We start from the raw sequence: 20,513 nt of genomic DNA on the forward strand, positions 1-20,513 counted from the left end.
GTTGCTAACATTTACGATAGCAAATTTCAATATATATTTTTTTTTTAAATGACGTTTTTGTCTTTTGAGCTTCTAGTCATGAAATCTATGCAGCCTACTCAATCACTTTTTATAGCTACTGTTTACAGTCCTCCTGGGCCATATACAGCGTTTCTCACTGAGTTCCCTGAATTCCTATCGGACCTTGTAGTCATAGCAGATAATATTCTAATCTTTGGTGACTTTAATATTCACAATGAAAAGTCCACAGACCCACTCCAAAAGGCTTTCGGAGCCATCATCGACTCAGTGGGTTTTGTCCAACATGTCTCTGGACCCACTCACTGTCACAGTTATACGCTGGACCTAGTTTTGTCCCATGGAATAAATGTTGTGGATCTTAATGTTTTTCCTCATAATCCTGGACTATCGGACCACCATTTTATTACGTTTGCAATTGCAACAAATAATCTGCTCAGACCCCAACCAAGGAACATCAAAAGTCATGCTATAAATTCACAGACAACACAAAGATTCCTTGATGCCCTTCCAGACTCCCTCTGCCTACCCAAGGACGCCAGAGGACAAAAATAAGTTAACCACCTAACTGAGGATCTCAATTTAACCTTGCTCAATACCCTAGATGCAGTTGCACCCCTAAAAACTAAAAAAAATTATCATAAGAAACTAGCTCCCTGGTACACAGAAAATACCCGAGCTCTGAAGCAAGCTTCCAGAAAATTGGAACGGAAATGGCGCCACACCAAACTGGAAGTCTTCCGACTAGCTTGGAAGGACGGTACCGTGCAGTACCGAAGAGCCCTTACTGCTGCTCGATTATCCTATTTTTCTAACTTAATTGAGGAAAATAAGAACAATCCGAAATTCCTTTTTGATACTGTCGCAAAGCTAACTAAAAAGCAGCATTCCCCAAGAGAGGATGACTTTCATTTTAGCAGTGATAAATTCATGAACTTCTTTGAGGAAAATATTATGATTATTAGAAAGCAAATTACGGACTCCTCTTTAAACCTGCATATTCCTCCAAACCTCAGTTGTCCTGAGTCTGCACAACTCTGCCAGGACCTAGGATCAAGAGAGACGCTCAAGTGTTTTAGTACTACATCTCTTGACACAATGATGAAAATAATCATGGCCTCTAAACCTTCAAGCTGCATACTGGACCCTATTCCAACTAAACTACTGAAAGAGCTGCTTCCTGTGCTTGGCCCTCCTATGTTGAACATAATAAACGGCTCTCTATCTACTGGATGTGTACCAAACTCACTAAAAGTGGCAGTAATAAAGCCTCTCTTGAAAAAGCCAAACCTTGACCCAGAAAATATAAAAAACTATCGGCCTATATCGATACTTCCATTCCTCTCAAAAATTTTAGAGAAGGCTGTTGCGCAGCAACTCACTGCCTTCCTGAAGACAAACAATGTATACGAAATGCTTCAGTCTGGTTTTAGACCCCATCATAGCACTGAGACGGCACTTGTGAAGGTGGTAAATTACATTTTAATGGCATTGGACAGAGGCTCTGCATCTGTCCTCATGCTCCTAGACCTTAGTGCTGCTTTTGATACCATCGATCACCACATTCTTTTGGAGAGATTGGAAACCCAAATTGGTCTACACGGACATGTTCTGGCCTGGTTTAGATCTTATCTGTCGGAAAGATATCAGTTTGTCTCTGTGAATGGTTTGTCCTCTGACAAATCAACTGTAAATTTCGGTGTTCCTCAAGGTTCCGTTTTAGGACCACTATTGTTTTCACTATATATTTTACCTCTTGGGGATGTTATTCGAAAACATAACGTAAACTTTCACTGCTATGCGGATGACACACAGCTGTACATTTCAATGAAACATGGTGAAGCCCCAAAATTGCCCTCGCTAGAAGCATGTGTTTCAGACATAAGGAAGTGGATGGCTGCAAACTTTTTACTATTAAACTCGGACAAAACAGAGATGCTTGTTCTAGGTCCCAAGAAACAAAGAGATCTTCTGTTGAATCTGACAATTAATCTTAATGGTTGTACAGTCGTCTCAAATAAAACTGTGAAGGACCTCGGCGTTACTCTGGACCCTGATCTCTCTTTTGAAGAACATATCAAGACCATTTCGAGGACAGCTTTTTTCCATCTACGTAACATTGCAAAAATCAGAAACTTTGTCCAAAAATGATGCAGAAAAATTAATCCATGCTTTTGTCACTTCTAGGTTAGACTACTGCAATGCTCTATTTTCCGGCTACCCGGATAAAGCACTAAATAAACTTCAGTTAGTGCTAAATACGGCTGCTAGAATCCTGACTAGAACCAAAAAATTTGATCATATTACTCCAGTGCTAGCCTCTCTAAACTGGCTTCCTGTCAAAGCAAGGGTTGATTTCAAGGTTTTACTGCTAACCTACAAAGCATTACATGGGCTTGCTCCTACCTATCTCTCTGATTTGGTCCTGCCGTACATACCTACACGTACGCTACGGTCACAAGACGCAGGCCTCCTAATTGTCCCTAGAATTTCTAAGCAAACAGCTGGAGGCAGGGCTTTCTCCTATAGAGCTCCATTTTTATGGAACGGTCTGCCTACCCATGTCAGAGACGCAAACTCGGTCTCAACCTTTAAGTCCTTACTGAAGACTCATCTCTTCAGTGGGTCATATGATTGAGTGTAGTCTGGCCCAGGAGTGGGAAGGTGAACGGAAAGGCTCTGGAGCAACGAACCGCCCTTGCTGTCTCTGCCTGGCCGGTTCCCCTCTTTCCACTGGGATTCTCTGCCTCTAACCCTATTACAGGGGCTGAGTCACTGGCTTACTGTGGCTCTCTCATGCCGTCCCTGGAGGGGGTGTGTCACCTGAGTGGGTTGATTCACTGTTGTGGTCATCCTGTCTGGGTTGGCGCCCCCCCTTGGGTTGTGCCGTGGCGGAGATCTTTGTGGGCTATACTCAGCCTTGTCTCAGGATGGTAAGTTGGTGGTTGAAGATATCCCTCTAGTGGTGTGGGGGCTGTGCTTTGGCAAAGTGGGTGGGGTTATATCCTTCCTGTTTGGCCCTGTCCGTGGGTGTCCTCGGATGGGGCTACAGTGTCTCCTGACCCCTCCTGTCTCAGCCTCCAGTATTTATGCTGCAGTAGTTTATGTGTCGGGGGGCTAGGGTCAGTTTGTTATATCTGGAGTACTTCTCCTGTCCTATTCGGTGTCCTGTGTGAATCTAAGTGTGCGTTCTCTAATTCTCTCCTCTCTTTCTTTCTCTCTCTCGGAGGACCTGAGCCCTAGGACCATGCCCCAGGACTACCTGACATGATGACTCCTTGCTGTCCCCAGTCCACGCTGCTGCTCCAGTTTCAACTTCCACCTGACTGTGCTGCTGCTCCAGTTTCAACTGTTCTGCCTTATTATTATTCGACCATGCTGGTCATTTATGAACATTTGAACATCTTGGCCATGTTCTGTTATAATCTCCACCCGGCACAGCCAGAAGAGGACTGGCCACCCCACATAGCCTGGTTCCTCTCTAGGTTTCTTCCTAGGTTTTGGCCTTTCTAGGGTGTTTTTCCTAGCCACCGTGCTTCTACACCTGCATTGCTTGCTGTTTGGGGTTTTAGGCTGGGTTTCTGTACAGCACTTTGAGATATCAGCTGATGTACGAAGGGCTATATAAATAAATTTGATTTGATTCCATACATGTTTTGACTTGTTTCTAAAGGACTAACGGAACTTTTCAAGTTTTTGTCTGGACGAAGTGCCTGCGCCTCATGAAGATGGATTACTGGGCTGAACAAGCTAACAACAAGTGGCTATTTGGACATAAATTAGGGACTTATGGAACAAATCAGTCATTTATTGTCGAACTGGGATTCCTGGGAGTGCCTTCTGATGAAGATCAAAGGTAAGTGAATATTTATGGTGTTGTTTCTAACTTTGTTGAATCCAAAATAGCAGATATTCCTCAGGCTGTTTTGGGTTCTGAGCGCCGTTCTCAGATTATGCTTTTTCCGTAAAGATTTTTTGAAATCTGACACAGCGGTTGTATTAAGCAGAAGAACATCTTTAAATCTGTGAATGACACTTGTATCTTTTATCAATGTTTATTATGAGTATTTCTGCAAAATCACCGGATGTTTTGGAATCAAAACATTACTGCACGTAACGCGCCAATGTAAACAGATTTTTGGATATAAATATGCACATTATCGAACAAACCATACATGTATTGTGTAACATGATGTCCTATGAGTGTCATCTGATGAAGATCAAAGGTTAGTGATTCATTTTATCTATATTTCTGCTTTTTTGACTCCTTTCTTTGGCTGGAAAAAAAATGGCTGTGTTTTTTCAACTTGGCTATGACCTAACAATCATATGTGGTGCATTCGCTGTAAAGCATTTTTGAAATTGGACACGATGGGTAGATTAAACTATTGAGTGTACAGGGCAGTATTTTGATGTTTGGATGAAAAACATACCCAAATGAAACTGCATAGAATTGTCAGATTAGGATAGAAAACACTAAAGTTTCCAAAACTGTCAAAATATTGTCTGAGTATGACAGAACTGGTATTGCAGGTGAAAACCTGAGATAAATCCAACCCGGAAGTGCTGTTTTTCCTGAATGCTCTCTGTTCCATTGCCTGCCTACACTCCATTTAAAGGGATAGCAACCAGATTCATTTTCCTATGGCTTCCTCAAGGTGTCAGTCTTTAGACATTTTCAGGCTTTTATTTTAAAAAATGAGCGAGAAAAGATCACATCGCGTCATTGGATGGCTGGGTGCCAGCAGCGTTTTGCATGCGCAACAGCTTGGAGCAGACATTCTCGCGCTCTCCCTCCTAATGAAGAAGCTACAGTCCGGTTGAAATATTATCGATTATATGTTGTAAAAACAACCTGAGGATTGATTATAAAAAACGCTTGACATGTTTCCACGAACTTTACGGATACTATTTGGAATGTTCGTCTGCCCGGTCGTGACCAATCGAGCCTGTGGATTTCTGAACATAACCCGCAGTGACAGTGCTCACCGAGGGAGAGAAGCAACTTGTGTAATCGACAGGTGCAGTACTGCAGGTAGTAGCAGTACTACCAGAAGAGCCGGTACGCGGCTCTATGGACGCGGGCCTTACTAAATGGACTGTGTGAATGTGAAGATTTTTATACATACATACATACATACATACATACATACATACATACATACATACATACATACTGCTCAAAGAAATAAAGGGAACACTAAAATAACACATCCTAGATCTGAATGAATTAAATAGTTTTAAATAGTTTTTTCTTTACATAGTTGACTGTGCTAACAAAATCACACAAAAATGATCAATGGAAATCAAATTTATCAACCCATGGAGGTCTGGATTTGGAGTCACACTGAAAATTAAAGTGGAAAACCACACTACAGGCTGATCCAACTTTGATGTAATGTCCTTAAAACAAGTCATAATGAGGCTCAGTAGTGTGTGTGGCCTCCACGTGCCTGTATGCACATTTGTGGCCTGCTGGAGGTCATTTTGCAGGGCTCTGGCAGTGCTCCTCCTGCTCCTCCTTGCACAAAGGCGGAGGTAGCGGTCCTGCTGCTGGGTTGTTGCCCTCCTACGACCTCCTCCACGTCTCCTGATGTACTGGCCTGTCTCCTGGTAGCGCCTCCATGCTCTGGACACTACAGCGACAGACACAGCAAACCTTCTTGCCACAGCACGCATTGATGGGCCATCCTGGATGAGCTGCACTGGCTGAGGAACTTGTGTGGGTTGTAGACTCAGTCTCATGCTACCACTAGAGTGAAAGCACCGCCAGCATTCAAAAGTGACCAAAACAGCCAGGAAGCATAGGAACTGAGAAGTGGTCTGAGGTCACCACCTGCAGAACCACTCCTTTATTGGGAGTGTCTTGCTAATTGCCAATAATTTCCACCTGTTGTCTATTCCATTTGCACAACAGCATGTGAAATTTATTGTCAATCAGTGTTGCTTCCTAAGTGGACAGTTTGATTTCACAGAAGCGTGATTGACTTGGAGTTACATTGTGTTGTTTAAGTGTTCCCTTTATTTTTTTGTTTTTTGAGCAGTGTATTTCTTATGTGAATCACATTTTTTTTGGCGCACCCCCGCCGGCATGGCGCGTACCCCAGATTGGGAATACCTGCTGTAGAGGTTAAAACGGCATTGTTAGTTAAGGACATGTAAGTAAGCATTTCACTGTAACGTTTTATTCGATTGCATTCGGTTGCATTTGGTATGTGACAAAGAACATTTTATTTGGAGCAGTGGAAATGCATTCTTTGAAGTGATGAATCAAGCTTCACCATCTGGCAGTCCAACGGATGAATCTGGGTTTTGCAGACTTCAGGAGAACACTACCTGCCCCAATGCCTACTGCTAACTGTAAAGTTCGGTGGATGAGGAATAATGGTCTGGGGCTGTTTTTCCATGGTTCGGGCTAGGCCCCTTGGTTCCACTGAAGAGAAATCTAAATTGCTACAACATACACTAACATTGTAGATGATTCTGTGCTTCCAACTTTGTGGCAACGCTTTCCTGTTCCATCACCCCTGTGCACAAACCAAGGTCCATACAGAAATAAGTTGTCCAGATCGGTGCGGTAAAACTTGAATGGCCTGCAAAGAGTCCCAACTGCAAGCCAATCCTAATCGCCCAACATCAGTGCCCGACCTCACTAATGCTTGTGACTGAATGGGGGCACATCCCCCAGCAATATTCCAACATCTAGTGGAAAGCCTTCCCAGAAGAGTGGAGGCAGTTATATTTATTTTTTATTTCACCTTTATTTAACCAGGTAGGCCAGTTGAGAACAAGTTCTCATTTACAACTGTGACCTGGACAAGATAAAGCAAAGCAATGAGAAAAACAGAGTTACGTGGAACAAACAAACATACAGTCAATAACACAATATAAAAATCTATATACAGTGTGTGCAAATAAGATTAGGGAGGAAAGGCAATAAATAGGCCGTAGTGGAGAAGTAATTACAATTTAGCAATTAAACACTGGAGTGATAGATGTGCAGAAGATGAATGGGCAAATAGGGATATTGGGGTGCAAAGGAGCAATAAAATAAATACCAATATGGGGATGAGGTAGTTGGATGGGCTATTTACAGATGAGCTATTTACAGATGGGCTATGTACAGGTGCAGTGATCTGTGAGCTGCTTTCACAGCTGATGCTTTAAGTGAGGGAGGTATGAGTCTCCAGCTTTAGTGATTTTTGCAATTCATTCCAGTCATTGGCAGCAGAGAATTGGAAGGAAAGGCGGCCAAAGGAGGAATTGGCTTTTGGGGTGACCAGTGAAACATACCTGCTGGAGCGCGTGCTACGGGTGGGTGCCGCTACGGTGACCAGTGAGCTGAGATACGGTGGGGCTTTACCTAGCAAAGACTTGTAGATGACCTGGAGCCAGTGGGTTTGGCGACGAATATGAAGTGAGGGCCAGACAACGAGAGCATACAGGTCGGAGTGGTGGGTAGTATATGGGGCTTTGGTGACAAAACAGATGGCACTATGATAGACTGCATCAAATGTGTTGAGTAGTGTTGGAGGCTATTTTGTAAATTACATCGCCGAACTGAAGGATCGGTAGGATAGTCAGTTTTACAAGGGTGTTTGGCAGTGAAAGATGCTTTGTTGCAAAATAGGAAGCTAATTCTAGATTTCATTTTGGATTGGAGATTGGAGAGTTTAGGGTCTAACCAGACACCTGGGTGTTTGTAGTTGTCCACATATTCTAAGTCAGAACCGTCCAGAGAAGCGATGCTGGATGGGCGGACAGGTGCAGGCTGCGATCAGTTGAAGTGCATGTATTTAGTTTTACTTGCATTTAAGAGCAGTTGGAGGCCACAGAAGAAGTTGTATGGCATTGAAGCGTGTCTGAAGGTTAGTTAACACAGTATCCAAAGGGCCAGAAGTATACACAATGGTCTCGTATGCATAGAGGTGGATCAGAGAATCACCAGCAGCAAGAGTGACATCATTGCTGTATACAGAGAAAAGAGTCGACCCGAGAATTGAACCCTGTGGCACCCCCATGGAGACTGCCAGAGGTCCGGAAAACAGGCCCTCTGATTTGACACGCTGAACTCTATCAGAGACGTAGTTGGTGAACCATGCGAGGCAGTCATTTGAGAAACCAAGGCTGTCGAGTCTGCCGATAAGAATGTGGTGATTGACCGAGTCGAAAGCCTTGGCCAGGTCAATGAATACAGTATTGTATTTTATCGATGGCGCTTATGATATCATTTAGGACCTTGAGTGTGGCCGAGGTGCACCCATGACCAGCTCGGAAAACAGATTGCATAGCGGAGAAGGTACGGTGGGATTCGAAATGGTCGGTGATCGGTTTGTTAACTTGGCTTTCGAAGACTTTAGAAAGGCAGGGTAGGATAGATATAGGTCTAGAGTAGAGGTTGACCGATTATCATTTTTCAACCGATTATTGGAGGACCAAAAAAGCAGATACCGATGAATATGGCCGATATTTATTTATTTGTAATAATGACAATTACAACAATACTGAATGAACACTTATTTTAACTTAATATAATACAACAATAAAATAAATTTAGCCTCAAGTAAATAATGAAACATCTTCAATTTGGTTTAAATAATGCAAAAACAAAGTGTTGGAGAAGCAAAAGTGCAATATGTGCTATGTAAGAAAGCTAACGTTTCAGTTCCTTGCTCAGAACATGAGAACATATGAAAGCTGGTGGTTCCTTTCAACATGAGTCTTCAATATTCCCAGGTAAGAAGTGTTAGGTTGTAGTTATTATAGGAATTATAGAACTATTTCCCTCTATACCATTTGTATTTCATTAACCGTTGACTATTGGATGTTCTTATAGGCACTTTAGTATTGCCAGTGTAACAACAGTATAGCTTCCGTCCCTCTCCTCGCTCCTCCCTGGGCTCGAACAAGCAACACGACAACAGCCACCCTCGAAGCAGCGTTACCCATGCAGAGCAAGGGGAACAACTACTAGAAGGCTCAGAGCGAGTGACGTTTGAAACGCTATTAGTGTGCGCTAACTAGCTAGCCATTTCACTTTGGTTACACCAGCCTCATCCCGGGAGTTGATAGGCTTGAAGTCATAAACAGCGCAATGCTTGACGCACAACAAAGAGCTGCTGGCAAAACGCGCGAAAGTCCTGTTTGAATGAATGTTTACTTGTATGCTCAGTCAGATTATATGCAACGCAAGACGCGCTAGATAATATCTAGTAATATCATCAACCATGTGTAGTTAACTAGTGATTATGATTGAATGTTTTTTCAGATAAGTTTAATGTTAGCTAGCAACTTACCTTGGCTTACAACATTCGCCTAACAGGCAGTCTCCTTGTGGAGTGCAACGAGAGAGAGAGGCCGGTCGTTATTGCGTTGGACAAGTTAACTGTAAGGCTGCAAGTTTGGATCCCCCGAGCTGACAAGGTGAAAATCTGTCGTTCTGCCCCTGAACGAGGCAGTTAACCCACCGTTCCTAGGTCATTGAAAATAAGAATGTGTTCTTAACTGACTTGCCAAGTTAAATAAAAGGTATATAAAAAAATATATAAATATATATATTTTTTTTTAATCAGAAAATGGGCGCCCAAAAATTCCGATTTCCGATTGTTATGAAAACCTGAAATCGGCCCTAATTAAATCGCCCATTCCGATTAATCGGTCGACCTCTAGTCTAGAGTGTCTCCCCCTTTCAGGAGGGCGATGACCGCGGCAGCTTTCCAATCTTTGGGGATCTCACACGATACCAAAGAGGTTGAACAGGCTAGTAATAGGGGTTGCAACAATTGAGGTGGATGATTTTAGAATTAGAGGGTCCAGATTGTCTAGCCCAGCTGATTTGTCAGGGTCCGGATTATGCAACTTTCACAACATTAGCTATCTGGATTTGTGTGAAGGAGAAATGGGAGTTTGTGCTACAGGATGCAAATTTCTGCTTGAAAAAGCTAGCCTTTGCTTTCCTAACTGCCTGTGTATATTGGTTCCTAAATTCCCTGAAAAGTTACATACCGTGGGGGCTAGTCGATGCTAATGCAGTACACCAAAGGATGTTTTTGTGCTGGTCAAGGGCAGTCAGGTCTGGAGTGAACCAAGGGCTATATTTGTTCCTGGTTCTACATTTATTGAATGGGGCATGCTTATTTAAGACTAGGAAAGCACTTTTAAAGAGCAACCAGGCATCCTCTACTGACGGAATGAGGTCAATATCCTTCCAGGATACCCGGACCATGTCGATTAGAAAGGCCTGCTCACTGAAGTGTTTTAGGGAGCGTGTGACAGTGATGAGGTGGGTCTGACTGCAGACCCATTACGGACGCTGGCAATGAGGCAGTGATCGCTGAGATCAAACAGCAGAGGTGTATTTAGAGGTTAGGTTGGTCAGGATGACATCTATGAGGGTGCCCATATGTTTACAGATTTGGGGTTGTACCTGGTAGGTTCATTGATAATTTGTGTGAGAATGAGGGGATCTACCTTAGATTGTAGGATGGCCGGGGTGTTAAGCATGTCCCAGTTATGTCACCTAACAGTGTGAGCTCTGAAGATAGATGGGGGGCAATCAATTCACATATGGTGTCAAGGCACAGCTGGGGGCGGAAGGTGGTCTATAACAAGCGGCAACAGTGAAAGACTTCTTTCTGGAAAGGTGGATTCTTAGAAGTAGAAGCTTGAATTGTTTGGGCACAGACCTAGATAGTATGACATAACTCTGCAGGCTAACTCCACCGGCCTTTGGCAGTTCTATCTTGTTGGAAAATGTTAGTTAGGGATGGAAATTGCAGGATTTTTGGTGGCCTTCCTAAACCAGGATTCAGACAAGGCTAGGACATCCAGGTTGGCAGAGTGTGCTAAAGCAGTGAATAAAACAAACTTAGGGAGGAGGATTCTAATGTTAACATGCATGAAACCAAGGCTTTTAAGGTTACATGTCCCTGATTGAAACTGTATTACCAACATGTTTCAAGCAGACCACCATAGTCCCTGTGCCCAAGAACACAAAGGCAACCTGCCTAAATGACTACAGATGCGTAGCACTCACGTCCGTAGCCATGATGTGCTTTGAAAGGTTGGTAATGGCTCAGGTCAACACCATTATTCCAGAAACCCTAAACACACTCCAATTTTCATACCGCCCAAACAGATCCACAGATGATGCCATCTCTATTGCACTCCACACTGCCATTTCCCACTTGGACAAAAGGAACACTTATGTGAGAATGCTATTCATTGACGACAGCTCAGCGTTCAACACCATAGTACCCTCAAAGCTCATCACCAAGCTAAGGATCCTGGGACTAAACACCTCCATCTGCAACTGGACCCTGGACACCCTGACAGACAGCCCCAGGTGGTGTGGGTAGGTAGCAACACATCTGCCACGCTGATCCTCAACACTGGAGTTCCCCAGGGGTGCATGCTCAGTCCCCTCCTGTACTCCCTGTTCACCCACGACTGCATGGCCAGGCACGACTCCAACACCATCATTAAGTTTGCAGATGACACAACAGTGAAAGGCATGATCACCGAAAACAACGAGACAGCCTATAGGGAAGAGGTCAGAGACCTGGCCGTGTGGTGCCAGAATAACAACCTATCCCTCAACGTAACCAAGACTAAGGAGATGATTGTAGACTACAGGAAAAGGAGGACAGAGCACGCCACCCATTCTCATTGACGGGGCTATAGTGGAGCAGGTTGAGAGCTTCAAGTTCCTTGATGTCCACATCAAACTATCATGGTCCAAACACACCAAGACAGTCGTGAAGAGGGCACGACAAAGCCTATTCCTCCTCAGTAAACTAAAAAGACTTGGCATGCGTCCTGAGATCCTCAAAATGTATTACAGCTGCAACATCGAGAGCATCCCGACTGGTTGCATCACTGCCTGGTACGGCAATTGCTCAGCCTCTGACAGCAAGGTACTACAGAGGGTAGTGTGTATGGCCCAGTACATCACTGGGTCTAAGCTGCCTGCCATCCAGGACCTCGACACCAGGCGGTGTCAGAGGAAGGCCACCCCAGTCAGACTGTTCTCTCTACTACCGGAGTGCCAAGTCTAGGACAAAAAGGCTTCAACAGTTTTTACCCCCATGCCATAAGACTCCACAACAGGTAATCAAATGGCTACCCAGACTATTTGCATTGTGTGCCCCCCCAACCCAACCCCTCTTTAACGCTGATGCTACTCTCCGTTTATCATATGCATAGTCATTTTAACTATACATTAATGTACATACTACCTCAATTGGGCCGACCAACCAGTGCTCCCGCACATTGGCTAACCGGCCTATCTGCATTGTGTCCCGCCACCCACCAACCCCTCTTATGCTACTGCTCCTCTCTGTTCATCATATATGCACAGTCACTTTAACCATATCTACATGTACGTACTACTTCAATCAGCCTGACTAACCGGTGTCTGTATGTAGCCTCGCTACTGTATATAGCCTGTCCTTTTACAGTTTTTTTTCTTTACTTCCCTATTGTTCACCTAATACCTTTTTTGCACTAATGGTTAGAGCCTGTAAGTAAGCGTTTCACTGTAAGGTCTACACCTGTTGTATTTGGCGCACGTGACAAACTTTGATTTACAGAAGTCAACAAATGAGCGCCTGGGGAATGTGAGGAGCTAGGCGCTGCAGGGCCTGGATTAACCTCTACATCACCAGAAGAACAGAAGAGGAGTAGGATAAGGGTACAGCTAAAGGCTTTAAGAACTGGTCGTGTAGTGCGTTCGGAACAGAGAGTAAAAGGAGCACGTTTCTGGGTGCAGAAGAATAGATTCAAGGCATACTGTACAGACAAGGGTATGGTAGGATGGGAATACAGTGGAGGTAAACCTAGGCATTGAGTGACAATGAGAGGTTGTGTCTCTAGAGACAACATTTAAACCAGGTGAGGTCACCGCATGTGTGGGAGGTGGAACAAAAGCTCTACAGTGAAATAAGACAATCACTAACCAAAACTGCAATGGACAAGGCATATTGACATCAGGGAGACGCATGCATAGCCGAGTGATCATAGGGACCAGTGAGTAACTAGGCGAGCTGGAGACACGGCGATTCAGACAGCTATCGGGCCGGGGCTAGCAGAAGGGCCTTAGGGGGACGTCACGACGGAAGAGTCTGTTGTAGCCCCCTCGGACGGTTATGTCGGCAGACCAGTCGTGATGGATCGGCAGGGCTCCGTGTCGGCATTAAAAGGGGTCCAGGCCAATTTGCAAAATAGGTATTGTAGCCCAAGAAATTGGCTGATGGACCTATCAGCTAGCCAGGAGATGGGCCTAGCACGAGGCTAGTTCCAGGCTAACTGGTGTTTGCGTCGGGACAGAGACGTTAGTCAGTAGTAGCCACTCGGATAGTAGCTAGCTAGCTGCGATGACCCAGGTGAAAAGGTTCAGAGCTTGCGGTAGGAATCCCGAGATGTGGAGATTTGGTAGAGAAAAAGCAGTCGGATATGCTCTGGGTTGAATCGCGCTGGGAAGACTGGCAGTTGACAGGCTAAGGTTAGCTGATGACCGCTAGCAGTGACTAACTGACAACTAGCTGGCTAGCTTCTGTTGAGGGTTCCGGTTCTAAAGTATAGAAATGAGCAGATCCATACCACATTGGGTGAGGCAGGTTGCAGGAGAGTATGTTGAAGTTGAGGCAAAAAAAAAATCTATAAATATACTAAATATATACACGAAGAAAAAATATCTATACACGGGACACGGCAAGACGTCAGAACTGCTACGTCATCTTGGAAAAAAACAGTCCAAAGGGGGGGGGACCAACTCCATGTTAATGCCTATGATTTTGGAATGAGATGTATGTGGACACCTGCTCGTCAAACGTTTGGTCATGTAGTGTACCTAGGAAAACACTCACATCCTGTTTTGTTTGATGCACTGAAAAGTGAGACCCTAGACTAGATAGAACCCACTTACGGTAAAGAACCCACTTACGGTAAGGAACACTCAAACGAGTAAGGTATGCAACTTAGCATGTCAAAAAGGAGAGAAAACACCATGGGGACTGGCTTAATAGGAAGCGAGTATGGGCTTTAAGACCAGTTAATGACTAATGCATGCACTTAAAGCATTTTCACCCTTTTCTTCAGTGAAATTACATAAGTGTACAGTATGCTGCTCACTACAGGATCGCTGAACCCCTTAATGGGTCTTTATCATTACCCAGCCTACAGAGCTGCAGGCCTATGACCTTTTGCCTCAAATCACAAGAATCAAAGCCTATATGGCTATCATGTTCTAAAGGTCTGGGTTTATAGTTCTACTAATCATACGTGTAAAGCGTGTATCCATTTTAAGAGGTACTATTACTTTACACTATACTGCTGCAATGTTTGTCAGGCCAGCCCGAGGCTTATTGACAGAGATTAATGTTTAACCTTTGCAGAGCACAATTTGATCAGGGATTAAACATACTATCGATGTGCTATAGAGTTAGGCCTGGAGGGTGTTCATGGCACTGCACACTATGTTCTCTATTTAAAACACAAACCTAGAGATGCGAGTGAGCTCTGTGAGCGAGGAGCGAGCTCTGTCGAAAAAAGTAATTACAGTACAATACCATTAGGGATGCCTCGAAATACTGTTATGATTGTTGGGCTGGATGCTGGCCATTAGGCAAAGCGTCCCTCTGAGCAATACACATTTCAGGAACCATTCAAACACTCAATCATTTGTTTCCCGACTCGCGCCACGATCCCCACCACTTGGACCCGGCAGTCTGCTGAATGCGAATGACACTGAAAACGATTAGGTAACCTAACCTCATACAACTTGAACGAACAATTTTAACCCCACCACAGAGTCATATAACGGCAAAATATTATAACATCTTGCCAGGAGTGACAATAGATTTTCTCCACATTTCCAATGCAGCAAAACACAGCCTTTGAGAGTGACACACACATCCCTGAGAAGCTAGCCTAATTGGATTTAAAAGGTAAAGAGTAGGCATTCATTAACGGGGCAAGTGCTTCTGTTTAAACTGAATGGGTGTTACATTTCTGGCATGGTCATGCAGTCACAAGCAGCCTGAGCTACTTACATGAGTAACTTGTCATGTTTAACAAGTTCAATGGCGCTAGACAGATTCATCACATTCTAAAGCCTTGTTCACACTGCAGGCCTTAATGGTCAAATCAGTTTTGGAATACTGACTGTCCAAACAGCAAGTTAGAAGTGACCAAGTCATTCAGACAGCAGTCATTTTGCTGATCTGGCTACGCTAGTTGTCATAGTAACGGTAGGTGTGTGTACAGTGGTGTAGGTTCATTGGTGGTGGTGCTCATGCTTCCTATCATTCAGAAGTTATGTACCAAGCTAAGGAGACAACAATGCCTGCCATGGACGTTTACCAATTGCTTTGAATGTTCAAAATCACAATTCCCTTTTGGCAAGCCACAACAATCTAGCTAGCTGTCACATTCACTCATTTGTAAAAAAAAAAAAAATAAATAAAATAAAAAGCTAGTTAGCTACACATGTACTTGTCAAAACTGTCAGAGTAACAAGAAACAGGATATGGCAAATAACAGTCTAAAACTACTTGAGGGCAAATAAATCAGATTTGACCATTCAGACAAGTCACATGGCCAGGAATCTCATTTGTGTCAGATTTCAAACCATCTGCGAATGTGAAATGTTGCTTGAAATATCTGATTCTGTGCTTTTTGGCTGTTTAGACTGTAGGAAAAATAACATATTCGAGTCAGATAAAAATAGATATATATTTCAGTCACTTCAAACTGCCAAAGTGAGCCAGGATTAACGGTGTCAAGGCGTGAGCAGTATTTTTAAGTTACTCCCACCTCCATACTTGTGCGATTACATTGTGATCGAATGTGGCAACCTTAAAAACGACTTAGGGTAGGGCAGTGCATGGCATAAGCTTACCAACAATTTCAACATGCTGGAATTGCCCAGTCATGTATAACATCAACATGGCATATCTTTATAGAACTAGCCTACCAGAGGAGATGGCAAAGTTGGCCCTAATGTTTATTTAGTGACAATGATCAATACATTATGATTGAGTAGCCTAAATGTACAGCAGCCAAGAATCCCTTCATTCAATAAAATACCATTAGGAGTAGAGGTCGACCAATTATGATTTTTCAACGCTGAGACCGATTATTGGAGGATCAAAAAAGCCGAAACCGATTTAAAAATCGGCAGATTTTTTAAATGTATGTTTATTTATTTGTAATAATGACAATTGCCACAACACTGAATGAACACGTATTTTAACTTAATATAATACAACAATAAAATCAATTTAACCTCAAATAAATAATGAAACATGTTCAATTTGGTTGAAATAATGCAAAACAAAAGTGTTGGAGAAGTAAAAGTGCAATATGTGCCATGTAAAAAAAAAAGCTAACGTTTGAGTTCCTTGCTCAGAACATGAGAACATATGAAAGTTGGTGGTTTCTTTTCAAATGAGACTTCAATATTCCAAGGTAAGAGGTTTTAAGTTGTAGTTAATATAGTATTTATAGGACTATTTCTCTCTATACCATTTGTATTTCATATACCTCTGACTATTGGATGTTCTTATAGGCACTATAGTATTGCCAGTGTAACAGTATAGCTTCCGTCCCTCTCCTCGCCCCTACCTGGGCTCGAACCAGGAACACATCGACAACAGCCACACTCGAAGCAGCGTTACCCATCGCTCCATAAAAGCCGCGGCCCTTGCAAAGCAAGGGGAATAACTACTCCAAGTCTCAGAGCGAGTGATGTTTGAAACGCTATTAGTGCGCACCCCGCTAACTAGCTAGCTAGCTATTTCACATCGGTTACACCAGTCATTAGGCTGATAGTCATTAGGCTTGAAGTCATAAACAGCGCTGTGCTTGCGAAGAGCTGCTGGCAAAACGCACGAAAGTGCTGTTTAAATAAATGCATACGATTCTGCTGCTGCCTACCATCGCTCAGTCAGAATGCTCTATCAAATTATAGACTTAATTATAACATAACACACATAAATATTAGCCTTTGGCCATTAATATGGTTGAATCTGGAAACGATCACTTCGAAAAAACTAAACTTTCATTATTTCAGTGAAATACAGAACCGTTCTGTATTTTATCTAACGGGTGGCATCCTTAAGTCTAAATATTCTTGTTACATTGCACAACCTTCAATGTTGTCATAATTACGTACAATTCTGGCAAATAAGTTCACAATGAGCGAGGCGGCCTAAACTGTTGCATATACCCTGACTCTGCGTGCAATGAACGTAAGAGAAGTGACAATTTCACCTGGTTAATATTGCCTGCTAACCTGGATTTCTTTTAGCTAAATATGCAGGTTTAAAAATATATACTTCTATGTATTGATTTTGAGAAAGGCATTGGTGTTTATGGTTAGGTACAGTCGTCCAACGATTGTGCTTTTTTCACAAATGCGCTTTTGTTAAGTCATCCCCCAGCGTTGCATCGATTATATGCAACGCAGGACACGCTAGATAAACAAGTAATATCATCAACCATGTGTAGTTATAACTAGTGATTGATTTTTATAAGATCATTTTAGTACTAGCTAGTAACTTACCTTGGCTTCTAATGCATTCGCGTAACAGGCAGGCTCCTCGTGGAGTGCAATGAGAGGCAGGTGGTTAGAGCGTTGGACGAGTTAACTGTAAGGTTGCAAGATTGTATCCCCCGAGCTGACAAGGTGAAACTGTCGTTATGCCCCTGAACAAGGCAGTTAACCCACTGTTCCTAGGCCGTCATTGAAAATAAGAATGTGTTCTTAACTGACTTGCCTAGTTAAATTTTTTAATTAAAATCGGCTAAATCAGAGCCCAAAAATACAGATTTCCAATTGTTATGAAAACTTGAAATCGGCCCTAATTAAATTGGCCATTTCGATTAAAATCGGTCGACCACTAATTAAGAGGTTCCTTTCTCAAATCCAAGCAACTTTTCATTCAATAGCAGTATTAAAAACCACAGCCGTTCATGTTACATGCCAAGCCACGCCCCAAAAAAACATAAAATGCTTAGAGGCACATTGTGAAATGCCAAAGTATTTATTACTGAAAAGGGGGATGGTGGTGTTTGACACCACCACAATACACACTCCTACACCCAGGTACATTCAATGCCTGTTTAAATTAAAAGAAATACTCAAGTTAGTCAGTATTATTCACTGGGGCTTTCTGATGGTACAGGTGGATGTTTGAGCAGGACTCACAGTTCTGAGGGATTGTGGAGTGTAATGTTGATTGTGTTCCCAAGAGGCTGGCAGGTACACTGTGTTCTCAGCCTGCTTCATTACCAGCATATCACATGAATTGAAAAATATTCTTCCCCTCATGCAAATCCAGGTCCATTTCCCCTGAGTGTGGCTTGTCACTCTGTGAATTAATTTCAACACAACCAATTTTCACAGAACAATCTTTTGGCCATGTATAGCTAGAGTAGGATATGTTTTGTTTTGTTCCCTAATGGGAATAATGCCTGCCTCATCCCTTGAAACTCCATCCCTACTGCATGCCTGTCTGACTGCCTGTCTGACTGCCTGCCAGGCTCTATTCACCTTTCAAGTGTGAGATCTTCCCAGCACGCTATTACAGCTCACATGTAGTTCAGCGAAACAGAATCAAATTGTACAGTATGGGCAAGATGAGTAAGTGGTGACGCGACAGAGACTGGGTATGTATGCATCACTACATGGGTCCTCAGCTTTGACGGTGACTGTGCAGACATGCTCTTTGTTCATGTCTAGGCCTAAACTTTACCTGGGGGGGAGGCTGCTTCAAATGGAAATGCCATGGCAAGGTACCATATGACATTTAAGAGCTCAGAGAGAGAGCAGTCAACCAGTCCAAACAGGTTGAAATTAATATTGAGATGTACTCATGTATTATATGGTGTCATCTTTTGTTTTGTTGCAATATATTTTCCTTGATGAATGTCATGGATTCACATTACCTGGAATCATTGATATTCATATGTATAGTATCACTACACAGCGCTTACATTTCCCTTATTCTGGTTGATGACTCACTAGAACAGTAGCCTAGGGGAATAATCACCTCAATGTTTTAGGGTGTCACCTTGCTGTGCATCATATATCCAACATGAACACTAGCAGCCTATCTGACATCAGCACTGCATCAGTCCCATGGTTGCTGAAGAGCCACTGTTCTTGAATAATGATAACGTGGTTGCAGTGTCAGCAACACAAATAGCAGAAGTTCATTAAATCAACACTGTTGTACACCTGAGTTGATGAACATGTAGTCTTGGCAAAACAATTTGGAGAACTCGGAGTATCAACTAGATGACAAACGACAACTAGATGAAAACGACAAAATGCAAAACAGCTTGCTACTGACAACAGGTAATTCCAGAACTACAGCCAATCATGTTGGCACCCTCCTATAATGCCTCATGTAATTTTCAGTAGGCCTAATATTGTAACAAAAAGCCTACAGTAGGCTGCAACACTATTTTCCTGCACCAAAAAGTGTCACAGCAGCCTACCTGTACAATGTAATGGGTGAGGTTTAGTTCATCTGAAATTGTGACATCTTGCACACCCTGACTGGAGGGCAGATGACAATATCAGCCTGTATTTCACAAAGCAAATCCGTTCTAATTGTCCTTCTCAGCTTAAAAAAAGATACAACGTTAACAGTGTAGACTCGACTGTATGGGAAACGCAGTTAGTGTTAAGGTTCTCAGACAGAACTGTCATGTGAACGACTCGGTGGTGCACATATTGGAAATAAACCAAATTACCTGGCGTTTTGTGACAGCGCCGTATTCTTCGTTATAAAATAACCCCAGGAGCGATGCAAGCAGAACTTCAGAAGGTTATCAACTAGATAAAATGTAGGTGGCTGATTGCTGCTACTCGAGAGGCATTGTGACAGACAGAGTATCGTTATGGGTGTATATTCATTACGCCAATTATGTTGCAAAACGTTTCTTAAAGGGAAGCAAAACTGAACGAAACGGGGAGGGACCAACCTGAATTTGTCAACTAGAAACTCTCGTTTCTCTCGATTACACCCGTGGTTACAGATTGTTTTTGGTATTGACTTCTAAACGTATCCGTCCAAAATGAAGAGGCTAAAACATTCGACCATGTATCACCTGGAAATAAACGAAGAGGATATTCAATTCAATATAAATAAGACTACGTGGATAACGAAAGCAGGCTAATTAAAACCACAGCTGACAAGCAGTATCGAATGACCGTTACAGTAACGTTAGCTGCATGAGGAAATCATGAAAATAATGTCTGAGGACTCCTTTGCAACTAAGCAACGTCCCCTTTCACCCGCCTCGAAACCGGTGATTCACAAGACACAAACCGAGCTTACATCTGCATAAAATTGTAAATATCCCAAGGTGATGTGCCTACCTTGAAAATGCCTAGCAACTACACGGGGAAAATCAGCTACTCCGCGCGACGCACTGGAGAGACGCCATTTGTCAGCGAACGTTTTTGTTGAGTTATGGCGCCGCCT

At 43.0% G+C, this 20,513-nt stretch overlaps 1 protein-coding gene across 3 annotated transcripts in view; it reads right to left on the reverse strand.

Annotated features, from left to right (window-relative positions):
• Positions 1–20,513, reverse strand: part of LOC115146394 (probable E3 ubiquitin-protein ligase RNF144A-A) — a 73,676-nt gene extending 53,163 nt beyond the window's left edge. The window contains exon 1 of one of the 3 annotated variants that reach the window (XM_029688438.2): positions 20,408–20,513. The gene's annotated coding sequence lies outside the window, so the exon portion shown is untranslated. Of the gene's footprint in view, positions 1–19,779; positions 19,854–20,407 lie in introns of those variants that run through there. The other 2 variants (XM_065004313.1, XM_065004315.1) reach the window with 2 other exon arrangements.

Source organism: Oncorhynchus nerka, linkage group LG18, assembly GCF_034236695.1.
Source record: "Oncorhynchus nerka isolate Pitt River linkage group LG18, Oner_Uvic_2.0, whole genome shotgun sequence".
Lineage (NCBI taxonomy): Eukaryota > Metazoa > Chordata > Actinopteri > Salmoniformes > Salmonidae > Oncorhynchus > Oncorhynchus nerka.